The sequence below is a fragment of the Pteronotus mesoamericanus genome, unplaced genomic scaffold (assembly GCF_021234165.1).
Source record: "Pteronotus mesoamericanus isolate MK-2021 breed Mesoamerican mustached bat unplaced genomic scaffold, CSHL_Meso_final scaffold_705, whole genome shotgun sequence".
Classification (NCBI taxonomy): domain Eukaryota; kingdom Metazoa; phylum Chordata; class Mammalia; order Chiroptera; family Mormoopidae; genus Pteronotus; species Pteronotus mesoamericanus.
Genome location: NW_026555326.1, coordinates 5,731,092 through 5,753,299, shown reverse-complemented (window position 1 = coordinate 5,753,299; position 22,208 = coordinate 5,731,092).

Sequence of the window (22,208 nt, the reverse complement as noted above, 5' to 3'; positions counted from 1 at the left end):
CCCTCCCCTGCCAGGGGTTCGCAGGGTGGCCTCCTCTGCGGGGGACCATCCTTCAGACTGCAGGGCCAACGGCAGGCTCCTCCCAGAGCATCTGTGCTGCCAGTCCTGCCCCACACTGGGGGTTCGGAGGCCTCAGCCAGGCCTGCACACCCTGCAGCCTTGGCCTGCCGGGGGCGGGGGCAGCTTAGCAGTCACCTCTTCCTGGACTTGATGCTCTGCCATTGCAGCAGCACTTGGGCAGGTGGCTGGGCCCATGCAGAGCTGGCGCTCCCTGCCAGCCTTGTGGAAACGGTGGAGCTGCAGCAGGTGCAGTCGGAGCAAAGACCAAATCCCTCGGTATAGCACGGGCAGAGAGAAGCGGCTTCACCCTGCCATCCAGGTTACTCCGGGGTGATTCCAGGGAGGGGAGGGATGGAGGGAGGAGAAGAGACCTGGGGCCCCAGGGTAGGAGAAGAAAGGAGCTACTACGAGGCACCTGCACGGATCTTCACGGCAGGCCTAATTTCCCCAGCAGTGGGAAATTCCAGACTCCAATATACTCAGAGCACAGGCTTTGGAGCCGGCAGACCTGGGTTCAACTCCCAGCACTCCCTCTCTCCTTAGGCGAGGTTCCAACTGCTCTCAGGAAAGCAGTCTCCTCATCTGCCAATAGGAAAGCAAATGACATGTGCCTCAGAGGTTTGGGAGGTAAGAGAGAGGACCTTCTGCAGGGCTCGAAGGACATCCTGTGGGACTTGAGCCTGGTGCCTAACAAGTGACTAACCCAAGGCAGTTATGACTGCTCCTGCTTCCTGGACTCAGGGCCCCTTCCGGTGCTGAGGAACCTCCAGAGAAGGATGACTAAGGCGGACTCTGCGGAACTGCACAGGCGGAGGGTGGCTGCAGGAGTCTCAGCCTCAGATACCTTTCCTGGGAGCTGAGCACCTTTCCCCTCAGTCTCAGACGCAAGGTGTCCCTGTCCCAAGGGGTCAGCCCCAGCATGACAGAGGACTGATGAGGCCTGCCCGCCCCAGGCAGCTGCCCACACACTGGCCCTGGAGCAGATCAGTGCATGGCCATCGGCCCCAGTGTGGACTTGGCAACCAGCATCAAGAGGCTTGGGTTTGAACCACTGAGACTTGCTTCTTGCTGGTTGAGAGGTCCTGGGCCTCAGTTCCTCATCTGAAACATGATAATGATGCCCATGCTACCCAAGTGGCCACCCATTCCTAAGGCTCGGAGGAGATCTTGGATGTGGGTGCCTGCCCCCCCAACACCCAGCTCTCTCCCTAGGGGAGATACCTGTCAGGATGCTGCTGGACCGTCTGGGGCCCCGGGAGGGTTCTGACCTGCACTTGGTCCAAAGGGTTGTAGCCAGGCTCCAGGTGGAGATGGAAGGAGGAAGCTTGGCCCTGCCAGGCATGCTGGGGCAGCGGTGGGGAGGGAGGGAAGGCTGGGGCTTGCCTCAGCACATCCGGACCTGCCAGCAGGACCTAAGCCGACCAGAAGAGCCCTCCAAGTTGGTGCCTCTCATGCTCGGGTCCTCCCAGGAGAACTCTCCCTCCCCAGCAGTCGATCGCTGTCTTTAGTCCCTTACCCTCCCAAGGCCAAATGTCCAGATGGGGTATCTCAGGCCCAGTGGAGCTGGACAGGCCACCTCTGCCACACCCCTGCCCCCAGGCAGCCACCCACCCGTTTGGCTCTACTTCCAAAAGTACCCAGAGAAGATCCCACAAGCTCTGCTGCCTGCCAACCTCCCACCTAAAGGTTCTCTTGTTGTTTCACTTTGGTTGTTCTTGCAATTTCAGCTCACTGGGGATAAGGCTGAAATAAACACTTTAGAGAGATCTGAGCCCTTGGCTGGTTTGAGGGCTCTGTTTGCTGTTCTCCTATAGGAAGGCTGAGTTCTCTCTGGCTGCCCACCCCTAGGTAAGAAGCCACCCTCTTTTACCTGGAGCTGGGTCCTCTTCTTCTTCTTCTAGTTGAGGTCAGCCCCAAAGTAAGAGTGGAGGAGAGGAGGAGAGAATTTCCCACAAAATTGAGCATTAAACGAACTTGAGCCCGAGACAAGCCAGCCAGACAGCCCTGGTATATTTCTCTGACTGCCCCCTGCCCCTCCTCATCTCCTCAGCCAAGCGGGGCGATGGCCACGTGGCTGCTGCGGGGGAAGTTGCTGAGGACGGGTCCCCTTTCTTTTTCTGTTTCCTCCTCGGCTGGTCTGGGAGCTCTCGTTGTGGTTGGCATCCCAGAGTCCAGGTGTGTGACCCCCGACCGCCCAGTCTTAGGTTTCAATAAATACAAGAAACACAGGTTGTGGCCCTTGCTCTGTGCCAGGAACTGGGGTCACAAAGAAGAGAAGAACAAGATGTGGTCCATGGGTCTCACAGAGAAGTGGGTGGACATCCCCCCCCATAGGGACATGGGGGAAGGGGCTTCCAAGTCCACTCCAAGGAGAAGGAGTGGGAATGACGGCATCTTTCAGAAAGTTAAGGAGACCCTCACTCCAGGACTTCTGGGCCTTGGGGGCTTCAGAGGGGCTGTTCATGCTTGGAAGCAAATGGAAAGCTGAGGGGAGAGAAGGGAAAAGAAAGCATCGGCTAACGCTCCAGGGTGCTGTGTGATGGACTGAGCAGGCCACGTGCCCTCTCTGGGTCTCGGCGTCCCCTTCCCCACGCAAATGGAGAATTTAGGTTGGAGAGATTGACGAGGCTAGTGGGTCTCCGGAAAGATGCGCAAAGGTGACTCTGTGTGCGGCTCCCAATGTTGTGGCGGGGAGGTATGGCTTGCGTGTGGTCTGTGAGCAGGAACACGTGCTGACAGAAAAGGGGGGGAACGGCAGCACCCACTGCTGGACCCCAGGGGTGGGGTGCAGGTGACTCCGGGAGGGTGAGGGGAGGGAGGCTGCTTCTCTGGACTCTCCTGGCTGCCCTCTCGCCTTCCCCCAGGGGTGAGGCCAAAGATGAAAGAGATACCAGGGTTCTCCTCTCTGGTCAGCAGCCAAAGATTAAAAAGGAGGTGGCCTTCACACACAGACATCATCTACTCAGGTGTGATTTGAAGCTGAGGGCGGGCCCCACTCTGGGCCAAAGTTATGACAACATCAAACCCTTTTCCGATCCAGGACCTTACAGCCAGCAAATGCTTTTTGCATACACTGATTCATTTTATCTTCACAACACCACGAGGGGGTGGCTAAAGAGTTGCCATTTGTCCCATTTTACAGATGAGCAAACTGAGTCTCAGAAAGACGGGGGAAACTTACTCATGGACACAGCCGTTGAATGGCACACCCAGGACCAACCTAAACTTGCTGACAACACCGTTGCCTGTAACTGAAGCCTGATACCCACAGTTAGGTTCACGTTTCTTCTTCATGTACAAATGCAGGTGCCGCTAGGAGGGGTAAACCTTGAGCCATTCACATCTTAGTATGAATTAGTTGGTCCCATTGAACCCTTTTTTTCTCCTCTGACAGAGAAGAAGGTTAAGGTTTGTGGGCGTGAGGGGAAAACACTTTCCAACAGTCAGAAAGGGAAGACGACACTTACACAAATTCCGTTGACTTTCTACCTTTTCCCAAGGCTGAGCCCTTCGAACCAGGACACCTAACACCAACACAGGAGGGGAAAGGCTGGTGGGGCGGGGTGTTCCAAAGGAGCCATTCATTCACCTGTCCATCAAGTCTGCTTTGTGAAACGCATGGAGGATGGTGAGGTCAGTGTGACAAACCCTTTCTCTTTGAACCCCTCAAAATCTATCCTGACAGAGAGAAAAGTAGGTAAATGACAATGCAACTTGGAAACTGCTCACGTGGAGTTATGATCTAAGAGCAGCTAACTGCTGGAGGGGAGCTGGATTGGCAAAGTTCCCCTCTCTCGATGACACACCCCTTGTCATACATTTTTCACCCATCCCAGTGCCTCATAAGCCTTCCAGCCAGAAAGTCCTCTTTGTTACCTCATGTACGTCCCTCTTGCCCAGCAGTGCCCAGGACACCTGGCCACGCCCGGTGATGCCACCCGGTGACTTCAGCAGCTAGGCAAGGAGCTGTGGGGCCTTTATGGAATCTCTGGGCAATGCTCCATTATACAGATGAGGAAACTGAGGCCCAAAGAAGGGAGATGACTTAACCAAGATCAACACAGTGAGGTGGTGCCACAGGAGATGTCCCCGCCATGACACCCAGGCCAGGAGGGGTAGAGGGGTGTGGCTGAGGGACCCTCGTGCTCTGTGCACGTGGTCGAAGAAGGGAGGTGAGGGGGGGTGCAGGGAGGCAGAGGGGGTCCTGGCTCCACCCTGAAGAGAGAAAGCTCTGAAGCCAGGGAGGAGACGGAGGGCAGGGGGGACAGCACCTGTCAGAACAGGCTCAGGTGCAGACAGGGCAGAAAGCCCGTCCTAGGACCCAGCGTCATCAGTCACAGTCAGTCTGATTGGACCTTTGCAAGCCAGGGCTATTTAACGTTAAATTGAAGTTAGTCAGAACTATCTCTGACATTTCTCTTAGCAATATTTTTCTGATACATCTCCTTGGGCAAGGGAAACAAAAGAAAAAATAAACAAATGGGACTTCATCAAACTAAAAAATGTTTGCTCAGCAAAGGACACCATCAACAAAGTAAAAAATAGCCCTGAGTGGTGTGGCTCAGTGGGTTGAGCATTGTCCTGCAGAGCGAAGGGTCGGTGGTTTCATTCCTGGTCAGGGCACTTGCCTGGGTTGCGGGCCACGTCCCCTGTTGGGGAACTGCAATGGATGTTTCTCTCGCACATTGATGTTTCTCTCCCTCTTTCTTCTGCACTTCCCCTCTCTCTAAAAATAAATGAAAAGATAATCTACTGAATGGGAGAAGATATTTGCCAGTGATACATCCAATAAGGGGTTAATATCCAAAATATATAAGGATTCATACAACTTAACACCAAACAAACAATCCGATTCAAAAAAAAAACAAACAAAACAAAAACAGGCAGAGGACCTGAATAAACATTTCTCTGAAAAGGACATACAGATGACTAAGAGACATATGAAAAATGTTCAACTTCTCTAATCATCAGGGAAATTCAAATTAAAACCACAGTGAGATATCACTTCACATCTCTCAGAATGGCTGTCATCAATAAATCAACAAACAGCCTGTGCTGTTGAGGCTGTGGAGAAAAGGGAGTCCTAGCGCACTGTCGGTGAGAATGCAGACTGGGGCAGCCGCTGTGGAGAACACTATGAGCTTCCTCATAAACTGAAAACGGGACTGCCTTATGACCCAGCAATTCCACATCCGGGTATATATTCAAAGGGATCCAAAACACAAATTTGAAAGAGTATATGCATCCTGATGTTCATTGCAGCATTATTTCAAGATACGGAAGCATCATAAGTACCCATCAATAAATGAGTGGATAAAAAAGTTATGCTACATATATACTATGGAATATTACCTGGCCATAAAAAAGAATGAAATCTTACCATTTGCAAAAGCGTGGATGGACCTACAGGGTATTATGCAAAGTGAAGTAAGTAAGTCAGAGAAAAACAAATACCATATGATTTCTCTTATATGTGGAATCTAAAGAACAAAATAAGCAAACAAAATCGAAACACGCTCACAGATACAGAGTGTGACACAGACTGATAGTTGCCAGAGGGGAGGGGAGTTGAGGGACTGGATGAAAGAGGCGAAGGGATTAAGAAGTGCCAACTGGTAGTTACAAAACAGTCACGGGGATGGGACGCACAGCACAGGGAATACGGTCAATATTGTCGTAACTGTGTGTGGGGCCAGGTGGACACTGAAAATATCAGGGGGCCACTTTGTAAAGTATGTGACTGTCTAGGCACGATGCTGTACACCTGAAACCCATACAAAATAATATTGAATGTTAACTGTGCTTGAAAAATAAATAAGAAGTCAAAATTACATAAAGGTAACACAATTTCCTCGGCCGAGGCAGCTACCTTTCCCATCTCCGCGGCCGCCTGTGGCCCGTGTTGGCCATGTTGGACAGCACAGCCAACGCGCTTTCCACCGGGCAGAAGGTTCTGTGTGGATGGCGCGGCTCAAGACATGTAGCCTGTGTTAGCTCATTTTTTAAATATTTTTTCTGAGTGTTATTACTACATGTTGTAGAAAATTTAAGATGGGAACTCAAATCTCAGGTGGTTCCTCCCCCTATACTAGCATTCGACATATGTCCTTCCAGTCATTCTTCTTCCTCTTCTCCTTCTTTAGAGAAATAGAAGAAGGGAGAGAGGGAAACATTGATGGGAAAGAGAAAGATCGATTGGCTGCCTCCCATATGTGCCCCTATCGGGGATTGAATCTGCGAACCGGGCACACACCCTGACAGGGAATCAAACCCGCAAAATTTCGGCTATGGGACGATATTCCGGCCAACTGAGCCACACCGACTAAGGCCACTATTCTCCTTTTAAAAAAATTTCAGCCCTGGCTGGTGTGGCTCAGTGCACTGAGTGCCAGCCTGTGAACCGAGGAGTTGTTGGTTTGGTTCCTGGTCAGGGCACGTGCCTGGGTTGTGAGCCAGGTCCCCAGTAGGGGGTGCACGAGAAGCAACCGATGGATGTATCTCTCGCACACTGATGTTTCTCTCCCTGTCTTTCTCTGTCCCTTCCCCTTCTCTAAAAATAAATTTTAAAAAAAGTTAAAAAATTTCAAATAATGCACAATCACTATGAAAAACTCAAGCAATATAGGGGCCCAGAGAGTAAACCTGTTGGCCTAGACCCCTTCCTAGAGCACAGCGCTGTCAGCGGTGCGGCAGGTGTTCGCCCTCAGCCTGAGTCTCAGCCACGGGGCCACTTTAACCACAGAATCGCCATTGCACTGCCTTTGCCCTCCCCTGCCTTCAGTGCTTCCAGTCCCTCTCCTTCCACTCACTCACAGTGCCACAGAGCAGCTGAGAGTCATCTGGGTGGGTCCCTGGACTCAGCCGCCCTCCTGGTGGCCTCTGCTTTTGGCCCTCGTCAGCACCCTCTGCCCTCGTCAGCACCCTCTGCCCTCGAAGCCCCTCTCCCCCTTCCGGCACCCAGCCCTGCCCTGTCCTACATCTGGCCCAGGGCAGGGGCGCTCTTGCTTCTCCTCCCTCGCCCCGTCATTTCTCCCAGCCACCCCTGGGGGCAGCAGCAGAGCAGCAGAGTGGTCCAGAGCAGGGGCTTGGATCAGACACTCGCAGGTAGCTAACCCCTCTAGGTCTCCATTTTCTCATCCAAAGAATGGAGATAATATTTAACTCAAAGTGTCATTGCGAGAATTAAATGAGATGATAGACATAAAACATTCTGTATGTCGAGATAGTTATTATTGTCATTTTACAGATGAGAAAACAGAGGCTCAGCGCGCTCCAGGCTCCTCTCAGGGCCTTGCTGGCAGGAGGTGGCAGGAACCAGGGTTCTAACCTGTGTCTGTCTGGCTCCCAAGCCCATGCTGCTGCCCCCACAGGGCAACCCCTTCCTCGAGCTCGCCCCTGAGCCCTGGGTCACCTTCCTTCTGGTCCACGGGGAAAGGAGAAAGCAAGGGAGGCAGCAGCAGAACTGAAAGGTGGCCCCAAACCGCAGCCTTGTTCCCCATTACAGGCCCTCCCTTCCCAGCTGCTCACTGCAGATCAGGCAGCCCTGCTGCACGCGTCTTGCTCTTGCGAACCTCGGTTGCCTCACATGTACAATAACCCTGGCGGCATGAGCTTCTGTGAGCTGCAACCCAAGCAGGCCTCGGGAACCCAGGCTTGGACTTGACTGCAGGCCTGAGCGTGGCTCTGTCCCTCAGGCCCGGCCAGACCCTGGCGAGGGCAGGAGTGGCACAGTCGGGCACTGACCTCCAGTTACCCTCACTCTCCCCAGGCTCCCCCCGGTCCTGAGGAGGGTGGGGAGCTCAGCAGGCCTGCCAAGGGAAGAACAGGTCTGCGAGGAGGTTTAGGAAGGGTGTGGTGGGGAGGGCGCGCCAGGTGTGATCACAAGGGGGCACGCCTGCCCGCTTCCTCCGTCCTCCGTCGTGCCAGACAGGGCGGGGCAGCTTCTCCCCCAGGCTGGGCCTCTGGGCTCTTAGCAAGGAGCGAGTGGAGCTGGACATCCTACCCCTCACCATCCATCCAATGCCAGCTCACCAGCCCTGCCTTGCTGGGTGGTGGCCTAGGAAGGCCAAGGAGGCAAACCCCAATGGCCCCAGAGCTGCAAGCACAGGAGTGTGGAACCTGTCCTCACAGGCCCAGCTGGCCAGACACCTTGTCTCTCTCGGCTGCCCTCCCCCAGAGGGAGCAGGAGCAGACAATGGCCACAGGTGACTCACCAATGAGCCATCTTCTCATCCCCACCCCCTCTGGCCAGCCCAGCTTGTCTCCCAAGGGGGCAGGGGACCAGCCCTCCTCACTGCCAGCTGCTTCTCTCTGTTCCCAGCTCTGCTCTCCCGCTTTGTGCAACACAGCGGGGTCCTCGAAGAGTGGGGGCGTGGGGGGCGGCAGCGTTCGCAGCAGATCCAGGCAGTCGCAGCAGATGCCTTTGTGAAAGCAGGCACAGGCCACAGAGGCTCAGGCCCGGCCCACAGTTCCCTGCCCTGCCCCCTCTCCCACAAGGCAACACCCACTCTCGCTGAGCCCCAGGGAAGCAGCGATCATTGTCATTCTTCATCTCCTTCCATGATAGAGCCTAGACCCTACCCTAAACTACTCCCTTCTGAAAGGCGAAATATGAGGGGCACTGAGGAGTCCCAGTCCATTTGCTCCATGTGGGACAGAGCTCACTGTTGGAAAGTATTTATAGAAGTGGGGGTTGCACGCAGGGGGTGCAGGGATCAAGCAAAGAGGAAAAACGACTCATGGACAGGACAACAGTGTGGTGATCGCTGGCCAGGGGTGGGGGGGCAGGCGGGGAATGTATGAGGGGGATAAATGGTAATAGAAAAAATACAACAACAACAAAAATTTCCTTTTGCTGAGTTACTATCCACCTCTCTGTAGAGTCTACTTTCAGCACTTCAAGAGTTGAATGTCCACTCCCAATCCCCAGCTACTCTGTAACTCTTCGCTCCAAGCCAAATCAGTTTTTCCCGTCATCCCTCCTAAGAATGATTTCAAGACCTTTTGACAGTTGGCCTGTGTGTCCTCTGGAAATATTTCCATTTATCCACATTCTTCTAGTAACATAGTGTCTAGAATGGGGCAAGATGTTCCAACCAAAGCCAGAACAGCGGGGAGAGTGATACCTAAGCGTCACATTCTAGACTTGGGCACGACGCCCTGAGCTCTGTTGCCTTGCTGGCCAGCCAGGGTCAGTGAGCACCTCCTTGGCGTGTTTGGACCCATGTGGCTGTTTCCCCATGTCCATGGTGAACAGATATGCACAGGTCACCCCAGCCTGTGTCACCGCTGCCTCTAAAGACTTGCAGGTCCCTCTTCCTGCCTTGTGGGGGTTCCCTGGCAGATGACTCCCCATGGAGGGAGCCCCTAGGGTCAGGCAGTGCCTCTTAACAGGTTTTCACTCGTGGAATCCCTCCAGGATCTGATGGAAAACTCCACCCTCTTCCTGGAAAAATGCACCTGCTCTAAGTTCTGCAAATGACACCAGGACTTCCTGCAGACAATCCCTGGACCCCAGGTTAGGAATTCCCATCTAGAAGCTGTTGCCCCAAAAATAAATTCTGTGACAGAACCCTGTTCAAACTGTTGGACCCAGAGCAAATTCAAAGAAATAACCTCTCAGGCCAGCGCTGTGCTCTACAGCGCGCCAAGCACGTTCACATACCTCACCTCAGACAGACCCCAGGATACAGATCATAATTGAACAAATGCAATGTCAAGGTCCAGAGAGGAGCAGCGACTTGCCCAAGGCCACCCAGCCAGTCTGGTCAGACTCATCTAACCATATGGGGCCTCAGAGAAGCCCACCACAGTGGGGAAGACACAACAAAGACTCGGCTCCACTCGCCTGCTGGGGACATGGGTCCGGACTGCGCCCAGTGGGCTCCTCCTGCCACCGCACAGACGTACAGCCGGCCTGGCCTCTGTGGCGAGCTGTGGTTCTAGCAGCCTCCTTGGCGAAGGCAGAGAAGGGCCAGTTTGTCAGGCTATGGCTTGCATAGGGGAGGAACAGGGCAGAAAGCAGGCCTGGAGCCTGACTCTCAGGAACCCAGAGGACAGAGTGAGTGGAGCTGGACATCCTTGCCCTCACCGTCCATCCAGTGCCAGCTCACCAGCCCTGCTGGGTGGTAGACAAGGAGGGCCAGGGAGCCAAACCCCAACTGCCTCAGAGCTGTGACAAAGAGTCTTTGGCCCCCGTCTCTCCCAAGAGTGCAGACACCACTCTTGGCAGGAGCGTATACACAGAATAAAATGAAGCCCTGGGGGCGGGGGTTGAGTGGAAGTCAGGACAGAGGGCACATCTGAGTGTATGAAGTTTACATACCGGCACCAGAATTGACTAGCTGAGGTCAGTGTCCAAGTTTCCCAAAAATTCTTGTTACCTAAAAAGCCCTCTACTTGACTCAGAAAACTTAACCTGCAAGGCCCAGCTCACCCCCCACATGAAGCGTCCCCGACCCGTGCTCTGTCCCCAGGGTCTGTGTTCAGGTCCCCCTCAGGCCCCATCCGGCCATTATCTGTGGCTCCAGCGGGCGGCAGCTCAGAACTCGACAACTCACCCCAGTGCCTGGCAAGAGGGGCTCAACCCATGCCTCTTTAGTAAGCTCTAGACACTAGAAACAGCGCACTGTCTTTTGCTTCCACTTGTTCTGTGACTTCAAGCTGCATCCAAAACCATGGTCAAAGGTAGCCAGCCCCCCTCAATGACCCTCTCCCTTAACTGGAAACCTATAATGACCTCTAAAACTCTCTGAAGAAGAATCTGCAAGCTTTTTCCAGGCCCTGGTGGGTGAGGGAGAAGGTTCAGAAAACTGTCATTTCTGTCTTTTCCCCAACTGGATTATTTTCCTTTGCTCCAAACACACGGTTGGCAGAAGTGGCAGAGAAGGGCCCAGAGCTGGGAGCGCTGCTGTGCAGGCAGCTGGATGATTCTCTGGCCTCCACTAGTTCACAGCTTGGGCCAGGCTTGGGGAGCTGCTGAGGGCGGGGCTCAGGTTTGCCTTATGTGTTGCTGCTCCGGCCTACGACGATTCACTGATATTGCAATGTATTTATGCATTTGTATAGATTTCGTGCAACTGTCTCCTCCACTGGACTTCCAGGCTCCAGAGGTCAGGAACTACATTTTATTCAATCCAGGATCTCCAGGGCCTGGGACAATGCCAAATACAGAGTAGATGCTCAATGCATATTAGGAAAAACATGCCCTGCAGCCTCCCTGCCAGTCTTATTTCTGGGGCGCCCGTGTTTCTTTTAACGGGAAGAATGTCTTCGAGCTTCCCATGCTGATGCCAGGCACTGCTGCCCTTCTCCTCTGGGTTGCTCCTGAGGCCAGTGCTTTGCTGCTGTTTATTTCCAGCCCCACCTGTGTGCTTCTGACCCCCAGCTGTGGCTGTGCTCAGCCTGCCCAAACATCGACTCACTCTGCTGCCCAGCCCCTGGCAGACCTCGCCCCCACTGCAACCACAACTATTTTTAGCAGAATCTCATGCTTTTGACATCCTCTCCCGCCCCCCACCTCCCCTTCATCCACTAGCGGCACTTCCCCCTTTTGATAATGACATTGAGGATGGTGCGTTTCCCTTGCCTCCTCTTTTGCTCATCCCAGCTGCCTGGTACCGCGGCTGTCTGGATTTCTTGGAGGGTGGGCAGCTCTCGCTTGGGCCCAGCTCAGGGAAGAGGTTGTTCCCCTAGGCTGGACCCTGGAGCCCTAAGCACTTAGAGGCCTGCCCTGGAGGTCCTCAGACACACTGGCTTTTCTCGAAGGTGTCTGCCCTTTCCGAGGTCAGAATCCCAATGCCTTCTCAGTCTCACCTGAATCTTTCCTGACGTTAGGGTTGCCAAATTTAGCAAACAGAAGTTCAGAACACCCATTTAAATGTGACTTTCAGGTAAACAACATTTTTTTAGTCCAGCATGTCCCAGGCAATATTACACTAGAACTGTTTGTTGTTTATCTGAAATCCACATCTCGATGGGCTTCCTGCGTTCCTTCAGGCAGCCCTGGCTGCATATTTCCTCTCACCAAGGCAGGAGCTTGCAGATGTTTTGGCCTCAGGATCCCCTCACGCTCCTAAAAATTACTGCGAACACTGGAAGCGCTTTTAGGTGAGAGAGTTGATGTTTATCATATTAGAAATTAAAATAGAAATTTTAAAAAATACTATTAATTCTTTAAAATAACAGTTTAAAAATAACTGCTAACTCATTACATATTCATACAAACCATATAACTATATTTTCCAAAACAAAAACAGTTAGTGAGGAGTGGCATTGTTCTACACTTTTTGCAAATGTCTTTATGTATGGCTTGATGAAAGAGTTAGATCCTTTAAAACTTTTTTTAAATTTTAAATTGTGGTAAAAACACATTAACATAAGATTTACCATCTCTTTTAAAAATTGATTTTAGAGAGAGAGGAATACATCAATTTGTCGTTCCACTTATTTATGCATTCATTGGTTGTTTCTTGTATGTGCCCTGACTGGGGATCGAACCCACGACCTTGGGGTATCAGATGATGTTCTAACCAACTGAACTATCCAGCCAGGGATAAGATTTACCATCTTAAACAGTGTACATTCAGCAGTGTTAAGTGTATGCACATTGTTGGATCCGTATGTCTCCTTCAGCAGTCAGTCTATTGTAATATCATACACCATAAAGCCTCTGGAAAATTCCACTGTATCCTCATGCGAGAATTAGTGTGAAAGAGGCAAATGATGTTTTCATATTATTAGTAAAACAAGTTTGACCTTGCTTATCTTCTGAAAGAATTTGGGGACCCTCCCCCTAGGGGTCCCTGGACCACACTCTGAAAACCAATGTTCTAGCACAATACCAGAGACTTCAGTGGTGATCATTTTAACTCCTTTGCCTCTTAAAATTAACTTGGGGTGGGGATGGTGTGATACTGCACACATAGTTTACTGTGATTCCCAACTGGTTCTTATTTCTGAGATGAGTAAGAGGGTGGGAGGCCGGATCTTGCTCAGTGCCTCAGTGAAGATGAAAAAATGGGCCTAAGAAGACTCCGACCCAGGGGCCACAGGTTGCGAAGGGCCCCAGGCTGACTCAGGTGAGCAAGAGCGAGAGCTACAACTATGCTCACCTCGAGGATTTAAGAGGCACCGGAGGAAGGTGTACCCCTCCAGGCAGGAAGGGAAGAATGGATGAGCCTGGTGGTGGCTCCGGCCCCGCCTCGGGGTCAGGGTCAGCAAGCCAGCTGCTCGTGCCGCCCTCCAGCCCCAATACGCTGGTGAGAGCCGGGGAGCTGCCCGCTCTCTTCCTCATTTCTGCCCGGTGTGTTTCTGCTCCTTCTCACCCTTGCTGTTCTTTTCCGTAATGGTTGAGTGGAAGCGAGCCTCACGTTGGCTGTAAGGAAGGACAGTTGGACTGTCACATTTCAGCTAAGTAGCCTCAAGTGAGACCCTGCCTCAGGGTCTAGGCACCTAAAACCCCTGGTCAGGCAAGTTTATCCCTTGACTGACCAATCCAGTGAACCAAGAGTGAGGACCCAAAACACTCAGTGGTCGGTCTCACGTTCACACCGTGGCTCTGTTACAACCAAGTCCAATGGGACTTGAGCGTCTCACACGTGTTCTGTACCAGACACAAGCCCTTGGCACACGATCATTCTGTAGGTGTTAGTTTATAGCTTCAACTTTATTATATGTACAGTCCTGAAGGGAAGGGACCGTCCTTTATTGTTTCTGTACTTTTCATGGCACCTAGAACAATAGTAAGGTCTCAATACATGTTGATAGTTTATGAGGGGATGGGTTTTACTGATTTATCTATCAGACTCCCCTCTGTAAGGGGCTGGGTGGAGGCTGTTTATTAAACATTTATTGAGTACCTACTCTCACTCCTTAGGTTTTCTTTGTCGAGATTGCGCTTACAGAGCACGTTCATGCATCCTGCCATTTAATCCCGGCAGCGGCATGGCTGGTGTGAGTGGACTGTGAAGGTGACCCTTGCAATGTGCTCTGTCTGAGAAAAGAATGTGCTAAGCCCGGGAGGTTGTCTCTGCGGCACCAGATGTGCGTGGGGGGTGCTCTCCAGAGCCGCGCTGGGAAAGGGCGTCCTGAACACGGCCTCCCAGCGCGTCCTGGCAGAGCAGAGGCTGGCAGGCCATGAAGGCCATTCGGCTAGCTCTCTTTGCCCAGCTTTGATGCTCTCGGTAACCTTCCCACTGAACTTGAGCTTCCCCTTGTGTGAAATTGCCAACAGGGGGTGAACGTGCTCATCAGCAAATCCAAGTATCTGGTTGGTTCGACAGCAGTTCCATTTTTCATAATAAATCAATGAGTTGGCATTCCGAGTGTACCCATCCCTCTCCTGGAGAGAGGTGAATCTGCCCTGGAGTCTTCTGAGCCTGTGGCAGGGTTTCTGAGCAGCAGAATGAGTCCCAGATCCTGAACTGTGAAAAGGTCTCAAGGGAAAACTGGCCACCCTGCGAGGCTCTGCCAAAGGGCCACCCTGCGCTCCCCGGCTGCCACCAGCCTCTCCACTGGCTTTTCTGTTTACAGAGAACTGGGCACTGGGCTTGCAGGCAGACCAGCCAGGAGCCTTTAAGGGGCGGGGGATCACTGCCAGCGGCTGACCTGTTGCTACCAGCCAGAGCCCTGCCTGCTGGACACGAGAGTGCTCCCAGGCCAGGGATCAGAAGGCTGACACTCTGCAGGCCAGGCCAGGAGGGTGATTCACAGTCCAGCTGCGGGGGCTTTGAAAGGCCATCACCTCCTTTCCCCAGCTTCCCAGTGGGGCATGTGGTCTGTCCTGCTGCACCGATGAGTTTCCAGAGCTCAGGTCCGCTGCAGCCTGGATCACCAGCGATTGTCGCTATGGGGAGGAAGCGGTGCAGAGGTGTGGGGAGGTGGGTCTGGCTGGGCCCGAAACTCTAAAGACAGAGGGGGACACTTCCACCGGAAATGGAGTTTCGGCTCCTCGGGCTGGGAAAGTCCTGGCCCGGCTGTGTCTGTTTATCACGGAAGCTGCGTCAGACTGACCCTGTCTCCTAAAAAGCTCTGCTGTTTTTAGAATTCCATTAGTCAAAGCCAGGCCCGCAGCCTTCTTTTCCTCTGGAAATTCCTTTGGGGGAGGGGACAGAGGCGAGAGATTCGCTCTTTCTAGGAGACTAAAACCTGAAATCAGAGTCTTTGCCCATTTAAGGACTTGAAGCCCCTCTCCCATCTGAGGATTACTCATCCCCTCCAGTTTGACCTAAAAATGGGGAGGCAGGGGTTGGGGGAGGGCATTGGATGGAATGAAAAAGTGGATTAGCCCAGGTGAGGGCTGGAGACTGGGGAGTGAGAAGGGAAGAGAGTGATAAGCATGGGGAATTCCTTTGCGAAGCAGCCGGTGAGGGGAGGGTTTTAGAGCCAAAGGAGGCAGAGAGGGAAAAAGAGAAAGGAAGGAAAAATGAGAGGTCTGTACCCCAGAGAGTAGCTGCCTGCCTGGCAGAATGACCTTCCTCTAAAGGCAGAAGCTCTGTGGAGGCAGGTTAAGGACCTTCACCTGGAGTTCTGTTCTCAGGCGTCAGTGTCATTGGGGGCCACTTGCCAGACTTGTGGGAATGCAGACCCCCAGGCCCTCGGTGCGCTGTGCTCAAGCTCCCCAGTGACCTGAAGAAGGAAGCTCTGAAAGGCAGGAAGAAGCCTGGGAATTGGAGAGGTGGCTCCTCCTCTGGGGGCCTCAGTTTTACAAGGCAACTCCCGCCCCCTCTGCCAAGGTCAGAAGCAGAACTTGGCCTAAGGGTGACATTTCTAATGGTCTTATAAAATCTGTGAAAGCGTTTCAAGATGAGCAGTCATGGAGTTTCAGAGCCGAGAGTCTTGAGGAGCCTTTTAATACAGCCCCCTCAATGTATCGATGGAGAAAAACCAAGTCTCGGGGAGGTTCAGCTACGTGAAGGACCACTTCCCCCAACCATCTCTCTTTCCTAAGAGAAAGCTCCTTGGTCTTCCTCAAGAGAAAGCCAGTCCCAACCAGGCAAATCTGCCTCTCCACCTGCCCCCCTATTAAGCTTTCATAAGCAACTGACCAGTTAAGGTAAACAACTGCTTTGCTATTCAATAAAGTCCTAAACCACAACTCAGAAGCTTCTGAGATCATCTAGTACAACTTTCCACCCTGAGCAAGAATTCCTTCCAGCAAAGACTCCTCAATCTCTATCTCTACCTCCCATCTCTTCCCGAGTTTACAGACACCTAATACCTCTTATGACTCCTGGAGGCCAAAGTGCTCCCAGCTCCCTCCACATCACTCTACCTGCAACCCTTCCCTGTCTCAGCTAATGGACACTTCAGGCCAAAAACCATGGAGTTGACTTCCCTTCCCTGCAGCTCTTCCCAATAGCAGCAGGAGGAAATAAAAATCAAAAGTCAGATTATGCCACCCACCTTGTTAAAAACTGGTTCCCCCTTTTCTTTCAGAATAGAAGCCATCACCTCTATAATGGCTCCCAGGCCCAATGTGATCTGCTCCCCACACCTATCTTTCTCTCTTTTTTAAAAAAAGATTTTATTTATTTATTTTTAGAGAGAAGGGAAAGGGGGGGGAAAGAGAGGGAGAGAAATATCAGTGTGTGAAAGATACATTGATTGGCTGCCTCTCGGACGCCCCCACCTGGAGACCCGGCCCACGACCCAGCATGTGCCCTGACTGGGAATGGAACCAGAGACCTTTCCGTTTGTAGAATGACACCCAGCCCACTGAGCCACACTAGTCAGAGCTACACAGCATATTTTTTAAAAGACACATTTATTAGAGTCATGATCAGAGACATATTTAGCAATCAAGAACACAGGTGCAAAAAAATGTCTACATTAAAACCCTTTCTTGGAATGCTTTACATTTTCCACTGAACAGAAACAAAAATAACCTATTACACAATTGTCACAAATACAGTCCTCAAGTTTTTTGCCCATAAACATGAGTATTGTCTAAAATATGTCTTCTGTGCAGCAGCTAGGCCCTGCCAACACTGTGCTTGGCTGAGCTCATAAATCTATGGTAACCACTTTGATTTTGTGGTTTGGCAAAGTATTGGCCTCTACCACCATAGGGGCCAGAGCTCTGCCTCCAATGTTCCTTCCTTTCATGGGTCCAAAATTTGAAGATTGATTGTTGTAATTGCCAAAATCACCATAGCTTCTGCCACCTCCCAAACTGCTCCCATCACTACCAAATCCGTTATAGTGACCTCCACTGCCACCATACCCACCACCTCAGCTGCCGCCTCTGAAGCTTCCTCCATGACCAAAGTTGTCATTCTCACCAAAACCACCTCCATGACCAACATCGAAGTTTCCAGAACCACCATGGGCGTGTGAAGCACTAGCCATCTCTTGCTTAGATAGGGCTTCTCGCTTTTTGCCGCTGCCTCGGTCAGTTATGATTTCAGTCACTTCAGTTTTCCCATACTGTTCAAAATAAACTCTTAGGAGAAGTTCATCAGCGTCTTCAACACCACCAACAAAAATCTTTTTGTAGTAAGTGGTTACCAGGCCTTTGAGAATCCTCTCTTGAGACAGCCCTCACTGGTTCCACAGCTCTTCCATCTGCCTCGTGAGGCCTTGCATTCCTGGCTGCCTCCACGTTCTCCACAGTGGCGCATGCGACAAACCCAAAGCCTCTGGCTTCCCAGGCAGACTCTCATCAGTTGTTTCAGAGCTCGAACCGCCCCCCTCAACCTTCTCATCCTGCCATGAAGAGCTTCTGAATTTACGTTGTTTTTTTTTTTTTCAAGATTTTATTTATTTATTTTTAGAGAGGAGAAGGGAGGGAGAAAGAGAGGGAGAGAAACATCAACGTGTGGTTGCCTCTCACATGCTCCCAAGTGGGGACCTGGCCCACAACCCAGGTATGGGCCCTACTTCGGGAATCGAACCGGCAACCCTTCGGTTTGCAGGCCAGCACCCAATCCACTGAGCCACACCAGGCAGGGCTAATTTACATGTTTATTATACCTATTGCTTTGTTTATTTTTCTCCACTAGAATGAAAGCCCCATGAAGGTGGAGATTTTTGTCAGTTTTGTTCCCAAATGTATCCCGAGGGACTAGAACAGCGTGTACTGTAGGTACTCAGTAAAAATACTTATCAAAGGAACAAATGAACACATCACGTAGGACCTGCCTTACAAGCTGAATCCTGGGTCTCACTAGTCCCTTCCCATTGGTCTTGGCCCTGCTTTCTGAGCCATGAGCCTACAAATCTATTTCCTTTTTCCAGAAGACCACTTTCTCTCATCTATTATGTGGTTTCCCCTTCTGCTCAAAAATGCCTCGGCTTTTCAGGTACCCCTTTGTTCCTGGGTCCATCTGTGCCTTCCATCCTTGAGACACACTTCAGCTGCCAGTCAGTCTTCAGATTCTGACTCGCAGAGCTGACCCAGAAGCTCTAGTGGGATGTGGGCACTGTGCCTGGCAGGCAGCTGCTCTTCCGGACACATCCCCACAGCCCCTTCCATTCACTTGGCCCACCAGGAGGGCCGAGGCAGGCCTCGGTGAAGGGGGTTGTCCTGACCCGGGGACAGGCTAACACGCCATGGGGCTTTCCCTCCGTCCACGCAGAGGAGACTTGGTTCTGCGAGGGGGCTTCCACTCAGGGACAGCCTGGATGGGCTTGCCCCAGAAAGGGCTGAGGACAGGAGAGGATTCTGACCCAGATGTTTCTTGTCTCCAAGGTTTCCAAAGGTCCTTTCCTGCCTCCTAAAGTTGGCCTTGGTCTTTGTCTGGGTTGTTCACATTCCGGAGGCGCTCATGTGGCACTAAATATTCCTAGGGCCCCGGCATTCCCCCCAGAGCGCAGCGTCATCTCTCTGAGCCTGCTTCTGGAATGTTTTTGGTATGAAGCGCCATGGCAGGTGAGGGGAAGGGCTGTGCAGTGTGGGGTCCACAGCCGGAATTTAGGTATCTTTAGGGCTGGGGATAATAGATATTCTCCTTCCCCAGTGGGCTTCCACGACACCACCCCCTCTGCCCGTGGGCCCCTCAGAGACCCTGATTTAGAAGAGGTTAAGCAAACAGGTCACTAGAAGGACAGCTATCTCAGGATCTTTGAGTTCCTTCTCCTTCACTGAAATGCTAGCTCCTCCCCCTCCTGAGGCAGTGCTGGTGGGAAAAGGCAGCAGGGGCTATGGCTCCCTCTCCCTCCCCCCATTTCCTTTACCGGCTTCCGCCTCCCTTCCCTGCCAGTCCCTGCCACCTCCCCCATCCCTTCTTACCCTTTAGCTTTTCCTTGCTTCCACTCATTCTCTTCTTTCCCAGATCCTTTTGGGACTTGTAGAGATAAGAGGAAGGCATTTTTGCAGGAGAAACTGCTATATTCCTCGTGCTTGGAAAGGAGTCTAGGATGTAATAGATGCTCAATAAATATTTGTAGTTCCATTCACTTATATTCTTTCTCTCAACTCTCCAACCCAATCCAGTTAAAATGAGCCCCCCGCCGACCCCACTAAGATTTGGCATCCCACAGACCTGGATTTGAGGTCTGGTTTTCCCACTTGCTAGCTAGGCAAGTTATTTAATGTTTTTGAATCTTAATTTCTTCTCCTGTGACATGAAAATGATAAAAATTGTATTAAATAAAGAAAATACAGTGCTTGATACAGTAATACTTAATACATTGTAGCCCCTATTAGTATCTCTAAATTGTGATCCTTTTTCATCATTCAAACTCCCCTTCTATATTATCTGAACTGACAATTTCTGTTGAGTTTTTAAAATCATTTTTTCAATTAAAGTTGACATAAATATTGTATTAGCCTCAGATGTACAGCCCAGTGATTAGACATTATATAACTTACTAAGTGATCATCCCAATAAATCTTGCACCCATCTGACACCATACGTAGTTATTAGAATATTATTGACTATATTTTCTATGCTGTACTTTTTATCTCCATGACTATTTTGTAACGACCAATTTGTACTTCCTAATCCCCTCCCCTTTTTCACCCATCCTCCAAACCCCTGCCCATCCAGAAATCTTCAAAATGTTCTCTGTATCTGAGTCTGTTTTTGTTCTGCTTGTTTGATTTTATTTTTTAGATTCAATTGTTGATAGATATGTATTTATTGCCATTTTATCGTTCATATTTTGATCTTCTTCTGTAAGAAGATCCTTTAACATTTCATGTAACAATGGTTTGGTGACAATGAACTCCCTTAGCTTTTTCTTGTCTGGGAAGCTCTTTGTTCTTCAATTCCAAATGATAGGTTTGCTGGGTAATCTTGGTTGTAGGTCCTTGCTTTTCATTACTTTGAATATTTCTTGCCACTCCCGTCTGGCCTACAAAGTTTCTGTTGAGAAATCAGCTTATGGCAGCTCCCTTGTAGGTAACTAACTGCTTTTCTCTTGTCGCTTTTAATATCCTATTTTTATCTTTAATCTTTGGCATTTTAATTATGTTGTGTCTTGGTGTGGGCCTCTTCTGGGTTCTTGTTGTTTGGACTTTCTGTGCTTCCTGGACTGGTATGTCTATTTCCTTCACCAAGTTAGGGACATTGTCTTTCATTGTTTTTTCAAAGAGATTTTCAATTTCTTGCTCTCACTCTTCTCCTTCCAGCACCCCCATTATGCAAATGCTGGTGTGCTTAAAGTTGTCTCAGAGGCTCCTTGCACTTATTCTCATTTTGGGGATTTTGTGTGTGTTTGCATGTGCGTGTGCGTGTGCATGTGCATGTGTGTGTGTGTGTGTTGCTGTTCTGATTGGGTGTTTTTTTTGCTACATTATATTCCAAATCACTGATTAGATTCTCTGCTTTTTTATCTACTCTATTGTTGATTCCCTGTAAATTATTCTTCATTTCACTTAGTGTACTCTTCATTTCTTACTGTTCCTTTTTTAAAAAATAGTTTTTATTTTTTTATTTTTAGAGAGATGGCAAGGGAGGGAGAAAGTGATGGAGAGAAACACAAATTGGTTGCCTCTCAAATCTCCTACTGGGGACCTGGACCACAACCCAGGCATATGTCCTGACCAGGAATTGAACAGGCAGCCTTTTGGTTTGCAGGCTGTCACTCAATCCACTGAGCCACCCCAGCCAGGGCTGACTGGTTCTGCTTTTATGATTTCCATGTCCTTTATTATGCTGTTGAAGTTCTGACTAACTTTATTAAGGATCCATATAACCAGTATTTTGAATGCTGCATCTAGTATATTGCTTATCTCCATTTTATTTAGTTATTTTTCTAGTGTTTTGTTCTGTTCTTTCATTTAGGACATGTTTCTTTGTCTCCTCATTTTGGCAACCTTCCTGTGTTTGTTTCTATGTACTAGGTAGAGCAGCTATGTCTCCCAGGCTTGGTAGAGTGGCCTAATATAGTAGATATTGTAGGGTCCAGTGGCACAGACTCCCCAAACACAAGCTGGGCACTCAAGGTGTGCCCCTCATGTGGGCTGTGTACACCTTCCTATTGTAGTTGAGCCTTGATTGCTGGTGGCACATCAATGGGAATAATTTAACCCCAGGCCAGTTAGCCCAAGGACTGGCTATGGCCACCAACAACTAACCTCCGACCATCTTGGAGGATCAGCCGTGTTGGGGCCCACCCCACAGAGCAGGACTTACTTCAGTGGGGCTCTGGTGTCTGCTAAATCCACCCCTTGGGTGTGTTGCTTATAGAAGTGGTTGGGTGGTGATGCTTTGATGCGGTTTGAAGCTGTCCACTGGGTGCACTTGCTCTGGGGCTCCCCAGGAGGTGCAGGTCAAAGGCAGCCACCACCTGTGTTGCCCAGGGCTACACGGCATGAGCTAGAAAGCGATCTGCAGGTGGCTGCTACTTGTGCTGGGCTTGGAAGTGCCCAGGTGAGGTGAAACTGCAAACCACAGTTGGCTGCTGCTAGTGCCGGGCCTGGGGCCACTCAGTGAGAGGTATAGGGCTCGCTGAGGCCAGATGCTTCTTGTTTGAGAGATCTTAGGAAAATCTGAAGTATTAACCAAGACAGGCCATTTGTATGGAAAAGCCACTGGATACAGTTTGGGTGGGCCTGAAAGTTGGGTGGAGCTGTGTCTCAAAGAATCACCAGGGCCGGGTGGCCAGTGTGAGCCTGGCTGATGGAGACTTAGCGATGGTGCCCACCTGTCAGGTCTGTTGGTGGGAGGAGTTCAGAAGAAAGGAGGCTATGCCAGCACATT